The sequence below is a fragment of the Onychostoma macrolepis genome, chromosome 10, assembly GCF_012432095.1.
Source record: "Onychostoma macrolepis isolate SWU-2019 chromosome 10, ASM1243209v1, whole genome shotgun sequence".
Taxonomy (NCBI): domain Eukaryota; kingdom Metazoa; phylum Chordata; class Actinopteri; order Cypriniformes; family Cyprinidae; genus Onychostoma; species Onychostoma macrolepis.
The window spans coordinates 3,941,657-3,959,851 of NC_081164.1; the positions used below are offsets into that span (position 1 = coordinate 3,941,657).

Sequence of the window (18,195 nt, forward strand, 5' to 3'; positions counted from 1 at the left end):
TTAGAAAGACAATCAGCTGCAGTGTACTTACAAGAACATACCATAAATAAATAAAAGAATAAAGATATACAGTTTTTTAAATTGAATATAGAATGTCCATCCATTTAGATGAAACAGGTTGAACACACACGCACACACACACACACACACAAAACAAAACTGCTAATTTGTTAGTAAATAAATAAATAAATAAATAAATCCAGTATCAACAGGGTTAAAATATGGCTAGCCGTGGAACATGCAATATTCAATGCTGATGATTAATATGTAAACTTGTTTTTTTAGTACTATTACAGAAATCGTATTTGTTTCATTTATGTATAACTGACAAATATGCATCATATTTTTTTTGTACTGCAAATGTACAGACATTTTATATGAATTTCAAAAAATGTTGGTCTGAATATTTTGAGTGCATACTAATGTAAATACTTGTGAATACAGTTTTAGTCTCAAACATTCACGTCAGGGTTTCAAATGTTGGAAATAAATAACTGATGAAATCACATCAAAACATGAGAGATAAAAGAGAGTTAAAAGAATAGGAGAAGTTCCCACCCTGACCTACTGTAAGTCCATTGCACACAACTCTTTCGCAGTCATTTCCATTCCGTGTTCACAATGTACTGAAAGTCACTTTGAAAGAAAACTGTGCAAAATCCTGCTTACACCTGTTTGGCCTAGTCCTCTTTCACTGCTATATTATCAGCAGAAGCTGTTTACGGTCTTTCATGTTTGGTCAAGCAGGCATCAGGTGGGGTGAGCCGCACTCCACTGCCGGCAGCTTTAAGCACAGCTGGGCTGGAGGCATGAATGCGGGGAGGTGGGCAGAATTTAGAAAATATCACAGCATGGTGACAGTAATCAGCCAACAGTGACTGCTGGGAGTCTGGCAGCTCCATTTGCTGCTCAGTTGCCGACATGCAAGTCAGAAATCTTGAGTTATTTTCTGTATCTTTGTTGGAATAGCTTATATGTCAGTGTAGTTGTAGTGTCTTAGCAGACAGAAGGTCTAAAATATTCTGAAAAGCAATTTGTTTAGTGATTTATTTATTTTTCCATGTGTACTATGGCTCATAATAATATCCTAAGTATCTAATATTTAATATCCTAAATAGGTAACATTTTAGTATAGGGACCAAATCTCACTATTAACTAGTTGCTTATTAGCATGCCTGTTATTAACATATTAGCTGTTTATTAGTGCTTATAAAGCAGATATTCTGCATGACCATATTCTATATCCCTAATTCTACCCAATACTTAAATTTAACAACTACCGCACTAACTAACATTATTATGGATTATGGACTTTAAACCAGAAGCAATCTTAATGGTGGATTTGTTTCTTACAAACACACACACAGTTTTTCACTTCACAAGTCATTAATTGATGGACTGGAGTGGTGTGGATTACTTGTGGATTATTGTGATGTTTTTATCAGCTGTTTGGACACTCATTCTGACGGCACCCATTCACTGCAGAGCATCCACTGCTGAGCAAGTGATGCAATGCTACATTTCTCCAAAAGTCTTCCAATAAAGAAACAAACTCATCTACATCTTGGATAATTTTCTGTCAATTTCAGCAAAACTGTTCATCTAATATACATGCAGTTCACATTTAAAATAAATAAATAAATAAAAATTCTAATGTCTGTTTACTCTGTGTCTGGTTACATTAACCAATGCTACTTTTCATGTTTTCATGTATTTTTGCTCTGAAAGATTTTCACTATAAGTTTAATTAAAAATGTTTTTATCTGAATGCACTTGAAAGATAGGATGATAAATTGAGAAAGAAATGTTATAAATCTGTTCTCGCGTCTGTAGCTATACAGCACAGCTAAAAGCAGATGGAAAGGTTATTTTAAAATTGTATTTCAGTATTGTACACATTGATTCCATATGATGTTCTGTCTTCTGTGGAACACAAAAACAATATATGTTTGGAACAACATAAGGATGAGCAAATTATGACAGAATTTGGCACCCGTCCCTTTAAACTGACAGCCTTGTTGCAGTTACAGGTATTATGTTACTCCTCAAGCCTGGATAAAACCTGCCCTTGATAATTCACAGAGTATAACATAATCTCTTGATCTATTAATTGCATGTGATAGCTCCAGCTTTCAAGTTCCCCTCGGCATTGAAAGCTACACAATAGTACCTTCCTCATCTGTTGAGCTATATCAGCGGGGACATTATAAATTCATCCCATTTCTAAAAGGTGCCAAAAGGTGCTCAAAGCAGCGGCACTCAGATCTGCCGCTCATTGTGTATTATATCTACAGTCTGTATTTTCATCTTAGCATCAAAGATGACTGTTGAAAACAGCTTTGCCTATACCGTGAGCGGAGGGGAGGCCTGGAGGAATGGGAGATTTCTACATTCTTGAGAGATTACATAAGGGAGGGCATGGTGACCCCTTTCTCCCCTCAGTATCCTGTCCCATTTAGCTATAGCACCCTGTCCTGACTTAAGGCTTTTGGTATGGAAATCATGGCTTTAAGGGATGTGGATTCTTTTATCAGGGCCTTAAATTCTTGGGCTTTTTATTTGCTGTTGTGTATCCAAGGACAATTCCATATAAGTATCCTAGAAAGAAGGAAGGCAACTTTTATGTAGCTTTTTTTTTTTTTTTCATATTTAGAGTCAGTGTCGCAAGACTGTTCCCATAGAGTCAAAAACAGCAGGGGGAAAAATAATGCTAAAGCTAAATAATGAAAGACAACTAATGACAAATAATAAAATCGTGCATAGATAGGATTGCACAATGAATTGATTTATCAACTTGTAAAAAAAAAGGAGAAAATAATGGAAGCCTGTCTTCAACTTAGAGTGAAAAATAAAAACATCATTGTGGGAAAAAGTTTAAAAAAGGCACGATATAAAGTCATATGATGAGAAATAAAACCACATTGTAAAACACAAAGTCGCAGCTGTGATAAATAGTAGGATATAAAGTCACAATTGTGTTATATAAAGTTAGACTTAAAAAAAAAATAAATAAATAAAAAAAATATATATAGTCACATTGTAGGATTTAAAGTCAAATTACGACAGTCACTTGGTGAGATTTAACGTCACACCGTAGGATATAAATGTGCAAATACAAGGTATAAAATTACATTGTAGGATATAAAGTTACAGTTATGAGAGTTAAAGTCACACTACAAGAAATCACATTATGCGATACAAAGTCACATTGTAGTATATAAAGTTGTAAATACAAGATATAAAGTCACACTGTAGGATATAAAGTTAGAATTATAAAATATATAGTTACATTGTAGGTTATTAAGTCAGAATTATGATATATAAAGTCACATTGTAGGATATGAAGTTGCAGTTCTTAGATTTAAAGTCAAACTACAAGAAATCACATTATGAGATATAAAGTCACATATACAGTTACGATAGAAGGTCACGCTGTAGGATATAAAGTCGGAATGATAAGATGAAGTCACATTGTAGTATACAAGTCACAGTTATGAGATATAATGTGATTTCTTGTAGTGTGGCTTTATATATCACAACTGTGCCTTTATATCCTACACTGTGGTTGCCAGAATAATTTTGTGAAAAATACAGAAAAACTGTAAACACATTTACGGCCAAAACTTTTACAGTATAAAACTGTAATTTACAAACAAGAACATTTGAATGTAAACCAGTAAATTCAACAACGCACACTACTATTTAATCTGTTTTATACCTTTAACATACTGACAACCACCATAATAATGCAGGTGGTAAAAGAGAAAGCCACATGAAGAATCAAAGATCATCACAAGCTTCGCCACGAGCAGAAGTATATACTAATATATAGAAGGTGCACAGAGTCACTCACGCAAACACAAAACACCATCATGCTAGCACACATGATACTTAAATAATGCAATAAACTTTCATTAAACAACAGAAGATGTAACATAAAGCCCAAATGTACATAACCAATAACAAAAACTATAAAAAAACAAAAAAAAACATGATTATTTTAACAAAATACATTCGAATGTGGAGTGTCACGAAGGGAATTCTGGGAATATCAGTTTACAGTTTTTGACTGTAAATTATACATTGATTTGTTCTTTTTTACTTCTAAAAACTGTACAATTAACAGCATTTTACTGTAAAATGAAATGAAATGTCTGGTTAGATCTTTTACAGTTTTTCCCTGTATATAGTACGGGAACTTACTGTTAACCTATGAAACAGTTTTTTTCCCATAGCGTTTTTACAAAATTTTACAGTTAAAATTACAATTATTTTTAACAATGTGATTTTATATCTCATAATTGCAGCTCTATATCCTGCAATGTGACTTTATATCTCATAATGTTATTTATTGTAGTGTGACTGAGATACTGACTATGTGACTGAGTCACATTGTTAGATAAAAAATAAATAAATAAATTAACAATTATGAGATATAAAGCCACACTACACAAACTTGTGTTAAGAGATATAAAGTGACATTGTAGGATATAAAGGTGCAATTATGAGATATAAAATCATATTGTAGAATATAAAGTCGCAATTATGAGATATAGAGTCACATGGCAAGAAATCACATTGTGAGACATAAAATAATATTAAGAGATATGAAGTCACACTGTGAGAAGTGCCAAATATGAAGTCAGTGCAACACATAAAATCACATAGTTGCAACTGAGAAAAAAAAAAATTATACTGAGAAATAAATTTGCAATTGCACAAAATTGACTTTCATAGAAAAATACTTGCCATGTCTTCTGTTTTTGTTAGAAACCAAATTGGTCAACTTCCCTATGCAGTGTACTGTATGTGATGTTAATAATTTTGCATAATTTATGGGTTGCCACTTGATTTCCAATAAAAAAATCCTGGTCCTGAAGCAAAACCTACGATGGCTGAGAGAGCTCAACGCACTTCAAAAACACATGCAAATAGAAAAAGCACCAGCAAATCAAGAAAACATCTTCATCAATTTGACAGCAGGTGCTGCAAATGCTCACAACACAACCAAATAAAGAACTTTATTTGCAGCACATTTCTTTGTTTGGTTGTGTTGTGAGCATTTGCAGCGCTTGTGTTATCAAATTGACAAAGTTGTTTTCTCAATTTGAGGTGTTTTTTTTTCCTTTTGCAGCGTGTTGAGCTCTCTCGACCACTGTAAAAACCACTTGAGAAGCCCTTCTTTAGTCAAACATAAGTCACATGCACATGCACAGGACTATTAGCATACTTAAGGTTACAGCAGATAAGAAAGCTCTCATTTGAGGATATAGCTCTGTATACTCCTCCTCGCCCTCCCGTCAGGGAATCTAAATACGCCCAGTTGGAGAGCGTGTCTACTGTTGTGGAGAGAAAAAGCAATTAAGTGCCACTTCCAAAATTCACGTTTGACTTTCTACTGACGGGATAAAAGAAGCAGGCCAGCGCAGGTTCTGTCACTCAAGCTAATGAGAGCTATTCCCTCAGTCCCCCTTCTGTGAGATCGCTACTGCTGACCAACAGGTTTAATAGATAATTGTTCGTGGTTCCAGACCCCCTTTGATGCCCAGCCAACATCGGTGCAATTAATATCAAAGGTAGTGGGAACACCTTAGCGCTTATCACAGAGAACTGACTGAGTGAAACTAAAGGAATTCCTTCAGCGCTCCTGTGTTGAGTGCACGAACCGTTTTATGCTATTTAAGAGGAACCCATGCAAGCAGGCACTAATGAGATGTGTCTCAGTAATGGGTTGAAAATCAACAAAGAAGATGGACCGCCTTAGAAAAATACATACAGCTAAACACATACCGTGATATAAAGAAGAAAAAAAAAACAAAGAAACAAACAAAGAAAAAAAAGTAACAAATATTACATTAAATATTAATGTGTACATCATTTTTCAGATGAATTAGAATCTCAAGTGAAATCGGTCAGTTTAGATATTAAATGAACAATTTTGGTCAGAACATTTAGTCAGAAGTAATAATAACCCAAAATCCTATTAAGGAGCTGATTTTTGACTACTGCTTGCATAACAGTTTAATCTCAGTTTTTGTAACCATCATTACATTAACAGTTGTTTGGGATCTTTTCATTAGAGCTAAGCTAAAAAATAATAAAATAAAATAAAAATATTACTGAGCTGGAAATAGTTATACATAAAATATACACTAAACATGCTACTGTATTATTGAAATTATTACATCTTAAATTATGTTAAAAATTGTGTAAAAGTCGGTGTCAGTTCATTTTATTATTGACTGATTGTTTATGTGTCAAAATGTATTTAAAGACTAAATTACGTAGGGTTGTTAAATGGTAAAAAAATAAAAATAAAATGTGGTAGCAAAATATTAAATTAACTAATGATATGCTGGTTAATTAATCAAATTAATCACAATTAACTAAAGACACTACATTATTGTGATAATCTACCATAAGTAGATAAAGACTGCAGACTGAAATACTGAATAAATATTACATAAAATGTATTTCCATTTGATGGAACATGAATATTACTGGCCTGCAGTCCACAACAATTCATTTTGCAGTTTTTCTGAGGCAGGGTTATTATAGTTAACAAAAAAAAAAAATGCACACACACACACACACACAAAAACAAACAAACAAAAAAATAATTAATTAAAATTATGTTAAAATTATACAATTAAAATTATATTATATTAACAAAAATATACAGTAGGCCTATATTTAAAAAAAAAGTGGATTTCAGCTAGTTGTAAAACAAAACTAGTGCTAAAATAAACTCAAACTAGAAATAGACATACACAGACATATTAAAAAAATACATGAACAGGTTAACCCTAAAATGTTAACTAAAATTAAAATGAAAATATAATTATTATTAGATCAGCAACTAGTGATGTTATCTATAATAATCTACTATAGATTAATTACTTTTTCCAAATTACAGTTAGAACCCTATTATTAATAAATTATATTACAAATAAAATAATAAAAGATGTTTTTACATCTTTGATCACATTTGCCCCACACAATTGTGATAGGTGTTTTTATCTTTCCATTTGTGTCATCTAACACATTTTATTAACACACACACACACACACACACACACGTTTGTTTTGGTGAAAAGTGGGGACATCCCATAGGCGTAATGGTTTTTATACTGTACTGTATGTGCTATTGCCCTACACCAACCCTACACCTAAACCTACCCCTTACAGGAAACTTTGAGCTATTTCAGATTTTCAATACACTCCGTTCTGTGTGATTTATAAGCGTTTTGAAAAGTGGGGACATGGGGTAATGTCCTGAAAAGTCACCTTCTCCTTGTGATACCTGTGTCATACCCTTGCCATTATACAAATTTATGTCCTTATTTGTCACAAAAACACGCACGCACGCACACACACACACACACACACACACACAGTTATATAAATGTGTGTCCCACACACACTGATCCAGTGCTCCAGACAGATGCTCCCCTCGCTGTGCAGAGTCAGATCATAAGACACCAGCCCTTAGGGGGTTGCGACACTGAATAAGGCGTGTGAATACACAAACCTTTATCCATCGACATCTCAAGGATGCCCCTGCTGATCCCAGAATCAATATGGGCGGCAGAGACGGAGCCAAGGTGCATTTTTCAATCTCTACGCTCTGAGCGTCAAGAAACAGCTTACAGTGCCCGAGGAAAAATAACCTTAGAGCTGAACAAACTACTTCATCATACTGTTGAAGCTGTCAGAGGTGAATGTTAATGTCTAATGCACTATAATGCAGTAGGAGAGATGACTGAAGAGCTCAGATTCAGCCATTGGCTCATGCATGTGTGTGAATCGTTGACATGCAAGCATCTGATCAATCTGTAATATAGGTAACACTGTAAAATCCCGGTTATGAGTCATTCAGGGCTTTCGTTTATTATTAATGATCAAATCAATTTCTTAACCTAAGGCCTGCACTGAATCCCATAGGAATGACAAATCAAAAGTGTAATCTCTTTGATATCTCAATTTTTTTTCTCCTGGACAGAAATGAGATTAATGAAGAATAAAGAGAGGCCTTCATGCTTCTGAAGTGTCTTCCTTCTTTCCATCCTTCCTCACATGCTACATACATTTTCTGCACAATTTGTGATATGGGCATAAATGGTATGTCAATCCTGCAACAAGCAGTTGTGCTAATACTTTTCTACAAATCGTGTGAAAAATCATTTTTAGTGTAACACTGAAAGAGCTGGTTAAGAGCCTCAAAACAAAATAATAATAATAATAATAATTAGAATTATAAATAATTATAACAACAGCAAACAATGATAATAAGTTCAAAGATTTTTTTTTTTTGCAAAAACTTTGTAGCCAAATTATAATTATTATTGTCAACTATATTATTGTAGCATATTATTATTATTATTATTATTATTATTATTAATAGCCAAATATATTATTGTAGCATATTATTAGCCAAATATATTATTGTAGCATATTATTATCATCAACAACAACAACAACAATACTTTATATTGTACAAATTATTTTCTTCTACGTTGTAAACCTTTGTATAATTTTTAATAGAAGATAATCTACAAATAGGCGACAATAACAATTTCAACTTCAAAATGTTAACTTTCAACTGACTACACATTATCCTTTACTTGAATCATTTTTTTCAAAATTAAAACAAAATATAATAATAATAATAATAATAATAATAATAATATTAATAATAATTTGGCAACAATGTGATTTTTTTTGTAAAACAAATATTTGAACATTATCATTATTTGCTTTTGTTGTTATAATTATTTCTAATAGTTATTTATAATTATACATATTATTATTTATTATTGTTTATTTGTTTTGAGGGGCTTAACCAGCTATTAACCAGTAAATAATGTAAATGAAGTAATAAAGTATTTTCACAATTCTTTGAAGTAGCAATTTGATGTTCTCTCTGATAGAGGGGGGGGAAAGGTACAAGGAGAGGATATTTGTGGAGAGGGAATAATGGTTTTTGGCGCAAATGTATTAAACTCAGCATTGAGGAGAAACAGCTTGAGAGCCAGACCCATCAGCACTTACTCGTGTGTGTACACCAATGTGTGTCCATTTGCACGCTAGTGGCATCACCATCCTGATGACAGATAATGATGCGTAATATCACTTGTCTCTGAAATAATCAGAAGTCCAGCATCTCTGATGACAGGCCTGCAATGGGGCAATTACAGCCAAAGAGAAGAGCATCTGTTCAGCAGAGCCCAGAACGTAACGTGCACAATCCGTCTACACTGAGAGCAGCCACACCATACCTAAGATGATTACGCTAAATACATGAGAGAAAGACTCTGATGAGATACTGGATAAAACCTGATAAAGGTGAGTTTTTGAGGTGTGATTACAGTGAACTGGATTTCAGACAGCACACACTTAAATAAGCGGAATTTCAGATTTTGAAGCTTTTTGCACTCACATGGAATTCCAGATGAAATTTGTGAAAAATAGCCAAACTACTACTTGTCATTGGTGTGTATACATTTGTAAGATCTGATTCATATGAAAATTTTTGGACAAAAAAAGAAAAGAAAAAAAAGTATGCATGAAGGTCCACCCTAAACCTAAAAAAAGAGAGTCATAAACCCTAAAGAGTCATAAACAGATTGCTAAAAAAAAAAAGAGATATGAAAACAAAGTACCGTATTGACCCGAATATAAGACGACTCTGATTATAAGACGACCCCCCTTTTCAAGATGCATCATTTGGAAAAAGGCTTTTTGAAAACCAAATTTTCTTAAATTATTTTCATATTACATATTTTTCCTATTTAAATTTTTGTTTTGAAAGTATGGTAAATATTTGTAAAATGTACCACCAATCACAGTTTTAAATATGCACTTTTTGATAAACCATAAAAATAACAGGTAGCCCATCTGAATTATATAACAATTAGGCTATCCATCTCATAGTAGCCCAGCAAATTTTCATTAACAGAAGTGAAATCTTATTGTAGTCTTCAAATCTGCGTACTGTCTTATGTTTTAAAATCACTTACAGAGGACGTTTGGTCCCATCAGGCTAACATGACAGTCGCGACTCATGCCGCTATAATCTTTTCTTTTTCTTTTGTTTTCACTCGTGATGTTCTAACATTACAACACGCATAGGCTGCATCCGAAAACTTATGCAGCTGACTTTGCAGGCAGCGTTTTTGCACGAAGGCACCTCACGAAACTGATTTTGGACAGGCTTCTGAGGCAGCCTAACGGTTTAATGATCAACAAAAAATAGAACGAGTTTTGGTGATAACTAAACTAATATTTAATTACTATAATACTGATTTCTCACTAGAAATAACATCAAAAGTGCAAAAAGTTAATCAGAAGTATACATTTACACACAAACTAATGACCAAACGCAACTTTCAGATGCCATCTTTATTTTGTAGCTCAACCGTCATGGAATGGAACGCACAGGATTGTGGGATATCAGAGGCAGCGAAGGATACATCTATGCTGCCTTCAAAAATCGATCAGATGAAGGTATCTCATGAGACAGGAAGTGAAGCTAACTTTGGATTCGGACGTGCCTTGACGCCTTCCCACCTTGGAATGCTGCCTCCGAAGGCAGCATTTTTCAGTTTTCGGATACAGCCATACAGTACATACGTATTTCTTGGCACACTCGTTTTACGCGTATTTAGCGCCACCTATTGTTGTGGGTGTATTATTGACATGTCAAAGTATAGACCCTGAATATAAGACGATCACATTTTTTCAGATGCATTTCCAAGAAAAAACGTATCTTATATTCGGGTCAATACGGTACAGATGAGATAAGAATTCATACAAACTAGCTGTCGCTTTCCAAAATATAAAATTGTTATGAAATAATAAGATTGTGTTGGCCTGTCAGAGTGTTACAGCAAATAAAAATCAAAACATAACATAAATACAAATAAAAACATAACATAAAAAAAAAAAATGATAATAATAATTATATATATATATATATATATATATATATATATATATATATATATATTTGTTGTGCAGCACTGTTTGCCAAAAATAAAAGGGTTTAAATTTAATTTGATTAGGATAAATTAAATGAATGTTTTTTTATGTCTTCATCTGATTACCAGAAAAATTAAGAACATTTTATAGGGCCCTATTATTGTTTAAGAAAGGACCCTATACAAAAAAAAGAATAGGTTTAAAATACAGGCCTGTGGTTCTTAATGTCTTTTTATTTTTAAACTGATGTTTACTGTTCATTTTGTTAGAAATATCAATAGCTTTTGTATTAAAACTATATTCAATGAATGTAATAATAAATAAAAAAATCGAGAATCGAATCGAATCGAATCGAATCGAATCGGGACATCTGAATCGATACCCAGCCCTACTAGACAGGTTATTTACTTTTTCTTTTTCTTTTTTTTTTAAATAAGTATGTAAGCAGTATAAAGGAATTGCAGCAATTTTTACAATGTTCTATCAACACCTATCTATTAATAAAAATAATTAATTAAATGGTTTCACCATTGCACTTCGAGCGTCCCGAGTTTGAGACCCCCCCCCCCCCCTCACACTTTGCTTCCTGTTAAGCTACATATCCTACTGAAATAAACGCATAAAACGCCCCCCCCCCAAAAATAAAAATAAAATAAATAAATAATGAATGGTTTCTTTATTTGTTCAGCCAATGTTTTCAACTGTTTATTTCTATGGGTCAGGTGTTCAGTTATTATTTCGGACATCCAGCAGAAGTAAAACCCATAAACAATAATACCTTGAGTGACAAAATAACGTGAATTCCCCTCATTACTTGTACACTTGCGATGTAGCCCTGTGTATTCTAACAGAAGAGTTCTAGTCTTGTTGCGCAAAAAGAGCAGCAGCATGTAGAAGTGTTAATGTTTGTCCGGTGTGTATGTGGAGCAGACGGGGGCCGGCTGGGGTGGCGCACGGGACGCTCACCAAAGATGGCTGAATACCCCTCTTTCTCCCTCTAATTTCCTTTACCATGCTAATGGTGCTGCAATGCCGGTGCTATTGATTAATCTAAGTGCGGCTGGAGGATGAGAGGCTCTGCTGGCAGATGCACAAAAGGCCATTAAACGCAGGGCAGCCGGGGGAGACGAGGAACGACAAATCAAGGGCTGAACCAATCAAAGAAAGGAATGGTGGGGAAATAAACACATGGTAAGCGAGACGATGATGACGGCTGGTCCTTCTGCGTAAGAATGAATCTGACAATCGACAAATGTATTGAAACTTGTGCGAAAAACACAAAGCAGGCTTGAAGGGATCATTCACACAAAAATGTAAATTCAGTCATCGTTTATTCACCCGCATGTCGTTCTGAATCCCTACACCATTCTTCCTTCAGTGGAACATTAAAAAAAATAAATAAATAAATTAAAAAAAAAAATCACAATTTTGAGCTTCAGAAAGGACACAAAAGTAACATGAAAGTCTCATAAATGTAGTCCATCTGACTTGTGCACTACAGTCCAAGTTTTCTGAAGTCATATGATAGATCTTTGTCAAAAACAGACTGAAGGTTGTTATTCATTTATAATCTTGGCCTCCAGTGTGCAGTTAACTGTTTTGACCGGATCACTGAGCCTAATTCGTGTATGAATTGTGAATTAACCAATGAAGAAAAAGACGTGATTTAAAATTAGAACTTAGAATATAGTTCACACATCATATGGGACATTTCATGGTGTTTTTCGCATCTCTTTTGAAGTTAGAAAGCATGTTTATTGTCATTACATGGAAAGCAGAGACTAGCACATTCTTATGGTTGAAACCGCCACAGAATTTACGTGTTTCAAGGAAGCAACTTATGAATGGCACATTATTTTTATTATTTTTTGGTGATTATTGTCATTAGATTGTCATTATCTTTCTGGACATAATCTATTTTTACTTTTTATTACATATTATTTACATTACTGTTCAAAACTTTGGAGATATTTAAGATTTGTTTTATTTATTTTTATTGATCAATACTTTTATTTATCAAGGACACATTAAAGTAATCAGTGAAGACATGTATAATGTTACAAAAATATATTTCAAATAATTGCTGTTTGTCACGAATCCGGCCTATGAACCTCCGTTCACCCACCACCAGAGGTCCCTCGCTCACCACATTGTCTGTTGCACTACACTACTGTTGCACGACACCCACGGACTACATTACCCATCATCCATTGCACTGACGACACACACAGCTGATGGCACTAATCACAAGCACACCTGATCCTACTATTTAATCCGCCCTATTTAAACCCTGGACTTTCTTTCCCTCTTTGCTGAGTATTGTATGCACTTATCCCTCTCCTAGCGATAGCTACTAGGAGCCCACTTAGTTGTCTTAGTCTTGCCTGTTTTCTAGCCTGTGTTCCCTGGATTAACCCTTGCCTTGCTGTTTGGACACTGTTTGGACACTGTTTGCACCTCTCTTGGATTCTTGCTCGTGTACCTGGATTATCTCTCTGCCTTACCCCATTGGATACTGTTCGCCGATCGTTGACCCACGTTTGCCCTAGGATTACTCTGTCTTGTCCCTGCCATACCTGTTTGCCATTGTTTCGACCCTGCCTGTATTTATGACCATGCCTTTAAATAAAAGCTTGCACATGGATCCTCATGTATCGTCAGCCACGTTACAGAATACTCGGCCACATGAGGATCCAGCAGCTTTTCCAGCAATGGACCCTGGTCAGGTATGGATCCATTCAACCAGCTGCTCTATCTGCGACAGGGGAGTTCATCCATTGAAGAGTACGTCACTCAATTCTGTGAGCTAGCGTATGATTCCATTTGATGAGGTTGTATTAAGAGACATTTTCCGTTTTGGATTGAGCGAGCCAATCAAGTCATGTTTACCTGAGGGGAAATTTAATTGTAGTTTAAGGGATTTTATGAATTATGCTTTGCTGTGTGCTGGCTCTTTGTTTACTGTGGGTGTCGCGGAAGAGGAACACTACGTCGCGTCTGTGACTGAAATGGCAGACATACCAGAGTGCACTAACAAAATGGCAGCAACACCAGAGCCCGTTCACAAAATGGCGGCCATAACCACACCCTGTCACGTCATTGCTGCCATTCATGAGCTAAGTCACGTCATTGCTGCCATTCATGAGCTAAGTCACGTCACGGCTGCTCGTCCAGAGTCACGTCCGGGCTGACACACCCAGATCATCAAGGTCAGTCTTCCACTATCCCAGTTTGATGTCTAGTTTGAGAGATGTACCGCTGGTGTCTGCACGCGCGGCTGGTATCCCCAAACCAACTCGCTCTAACCCTCCTGTTCTTATGCATATTCCCCTGTACGAGGCACTTCCCCTGATGGGAATCGCTTTGTTGCGTTTGGGCTGCGTACACCACCGCAGAACTGCCCAAGGTGGCGGCGCCTGCTGTAGCTTCTCCAGAGGTGGCGGTCCACGCTGCAGAACCTCCAGAAGCGATGGGGCTCACGTCGGCCCCTTGTATGATGGTGGCACCCAGCAATGAACTCTCCCTGTGTCCTGAGTTTACCGCTGTAGAACCTCCAGAGGTGGCGGCAACCGCTGCAGAACCTCAAGAGGTGTCAGCGGTATACATCAACAAACTCTCGTCCTGTCACGGCTATGGAGGCCGTCAATGAACTCTCATCCTGCCCTGTCATGGCTATGGAGGCCGCCTTTGAACATTTGCCCTACTCTGAACCGGCCGAGGAGGCCATCTCTGAACTCTTGCCCTGTTCTGAACCAGCCATGGTGGCTTATTGGGAACTGCCTGCTTGCTCAGTTGCCACCAGAGCAAATGTTGAGAGACTTCCCATGTTCCCTACCTCAGTCCGTGTGTCTGTGCATGTTCTTTCTCCTCGTGTCTGTTTCCCCTAGGTCGCAGTCTCTGCTGTGGGTTCCTGATTCGTCATGGTGTGCTCCTGCTCTGCCGTGGAGGCCTCCGGTTCTGTCTACTCCGCTCTGGTGGTCTTCTGCTCCACCGTGGAGGTCTCCGGTTCCGTCTACTGCGTTCTGGTGGGTTCCTGTTCCATCCTCTGTCACGAATCCAGCCTATGAACTTCCGTTCACCCACCTCCAGAGGTCACTCGCTTACCACATTGTCTGCTGCACTACACTACTGTTGCATGGCGCCCACAGACTACATTACCCATCATCCATTGCACTGACGACACACACAGCTGATGACACTAATCACAAGCACACCTGATCCTACGCACACACTGACTACATGCGCCATTTAAACCCTGGACTTTCTTTCCCTCTCTGCTGAGTGTTGTATGAACTTATCCCTCTCCTAGCGATAGCTACAACGGAGCCCACTTAGTTGTCTTAGTCTTGCCTGTTTTCTAGCCCGTGTTCCCTGGATTTTGCCTTGCCGTTTGGACACTGTTTGCACCTCTCTTGGATTCTTGCTCGTGTACCTGGATTATCTCTCTGCCTTACCCCATTGGATACTGATCGTCGACCCACGCTTGCCCTAGGATTACTCTTTGTCTTGTCCCTGCCATACCTGTTTGCCATTGTTTTGACCCTGCCTGTATTTATGACCATGCCTTTAAATAAAAGCTTGCACATGGATCCGCACGTCTCACGTCTCGTCAGCCATGTTACACTGTTCTTAACATTTCTAAATTCATTAAAGAATAATGTATTTAATGTTTCCACAAAAACCTGCAGCAGTACAATGGGTTTTCAACATTGATAACAGGCTAATGTTTCCTGAGCATCAAATCCGTATATTAGAATGATTTCTGAAAGATCATGTGACACTAAAGACTGGAGTAATGATGCTGAAAATTCAGCTTTGATCCCAGCAATAAATTGCCTTTTTACAAAATATCAAAATGGAAAAGTTAATTTAATTTGTAATTCACAATATTACCATTTCATTGCATTTTAATCAAATGTAATCTTGGTAAGCAGAATTTTTTTTTTTTTTTTTTAAACCGTATTGCAAACAATATCAATCTACACAAGTAATATATCAATTGCGTTTTACAATAATGAGAAATGTGCATGATTGTCATGAAAATGTCAAAACACTTAAGGTCCAATTCTTAACTATGACTGTCTCAAACTCCTAATTTGCTGCTTATTGATAGTTGGTGAGGTCTTAATGGTCTCCAATGTACTTTATTCAGAATATATATAAAACATAAAATAAATAAAATGTCATCTAGTGCAAGATTCTCAATTTATTCAAATATGAAAGGTGACAGACAGGTTCAGACTGAGGTCTCCACTCAACAACACGGTAAACAGCAATTCAAACGACATTCAACAACTCTGTTGTATCTATTTCAACTGAGAACTGCAAAATAGCAGTTTGAAACAAATCAAACAAAAAGACAGAGCATAATGTCATAAGCTCCGCAGAAGTCAATGTTTTTGTTGGCATGAAGTAAACAGTGCTAGAAGTGCTTGTGTGTCTTCTAGGGAGCATCTTCAGGCTTTATAAACCTTGAATTCTGATGAGATCCATAAATAAGAAGGGGAATAGAGGCTGCGGCCAATGGGACCGTGAGAAGGGACAGGTCATGATAGTGTTCAAACAAAACGCCGGCCCCTGGGCCGCACCACAGCGTGACTGAGCATACTTTCATGAGACTTACACATCTCAGTCTCCAAACACGCACACATTTTGTATATGACCTTTTTTTCCCCTCCATACTGCTGGTTAATTTGCTGTAAGCCGTCTCTGCGCTGTTATTAACTGAGCCCTGAGCCACTATTAGCTACAGTGAGGTGTTTTGGAAGTTCATAATGGCCCCGCACACATACCTACGCACAACCAAACATGCAAAACAACCAAGCAGGCATCTGATTTCCCCCGGTTCACGGCCGTTTGATATCTGCAGCATGGACAGTCATAGATGATATCATAACTGTGACTGCTAACTGACATCACACGCTAATGGCTAATGGGTCCTATGAAACACAGTCTAGTAGTCAATAAATCAGCATAAGTGCACTGTTATTTGAACCTGTCTCTCCATTTAAAAAAAAAAAAAAAAAAAAAGAACAACAAAGGAAAACTAAGGACAAGGCAATTATTGTGCTATGCTGTTGTGCTTGCAGTTTCTTCATGAAATTAGATATTAAAGAAAAGGCTGTTTTGCAAACTGCATCAACTGCATTTTATTCATAAACGTAAACTAAAACATTTGAAATAAATGGGAAGATATAAACAGGAGGGTTATTCACACTATTTGAGGACACATGAATATTGAAGTGTGAAACCAAACAATGTTTTGTTTACAAGAAACCAGGCTGATCCAATGAGTGTTTCAACCATTTTTGTTTAGTAGCAGGTAAGCAATATTATTTTGTTAATGTCCACACAATAATAGTAAGTTATTAATTATGAATGGACAGAAATTCTTTGATGAATAGAAGTTCTTTTGTAACATTATAAATGTCTTTACTTTAGATAAATTTACTGAATTATTGTACAGTAAAATTTGTCAAACACATAAAAAAATAAAGTGTTTGTTTACATAATATATGTATGTGTACTGTTTATTTATTATGTATAAGTACACACATATACAGTATATATTTTGAAAACATTTACATGTATATACATTTACATATTTATAGTATTATATTTTATATAAATATATTTAATATATAAACATAACATATTTTTCTTAAATATATACATGCATTTGCATTTATATATACACATAATGACTATACACAGTACACACTCATACAACCTGAATTCTGGAAATGTTGGGACGTTTTTTTAAAAAATTTGAATAAAATGAAAACTAAAAGAATTTCAAATCACATGAGCCAATATTTTATTCACAACAGAACATGGATAACAAATGTTTAAACTGAGAAATTTTACAGTTTTATGCACAAAATGAGCTAATTTCAAATTTGATGCCTGCTACAGGTCTCAAAATAGTTGGGACAGGGGCATGTTTACCATGGTGTTGTCACGGTCTCTGTGCTGGGCACACACAAAAGTCTCACGACGATGAAGGTTGAAGAGAATAATCCAGTTAATTTAATCCAAAAATGAAGAAGTCCAACACACACACACACACACACACACACACACACACACACACACACACACACACACACACACACACACACACACACACACACACACACACACACACACACACACACACAGGGTAACATAAGCAATAACCAACAAACGAGAACTCAATGGACAGGAACTAATGTA

General features: G+C 36.0%; 1 protein-coding gene across 3 annotated transcripts in view; it reads right to left on the reverse strand.

The window, feature by feature from the left end:
• cntfr (ciliary neurotrophic factor receptor) overlaps positions 1 to 18,195 on the reverse strand; it is a 206,143-nt gene that overhangs the window by 18,386 nt on the left and 169,562 nt on the right. The gene's annotated exons all lie outside the window — the stretch shown is intronic.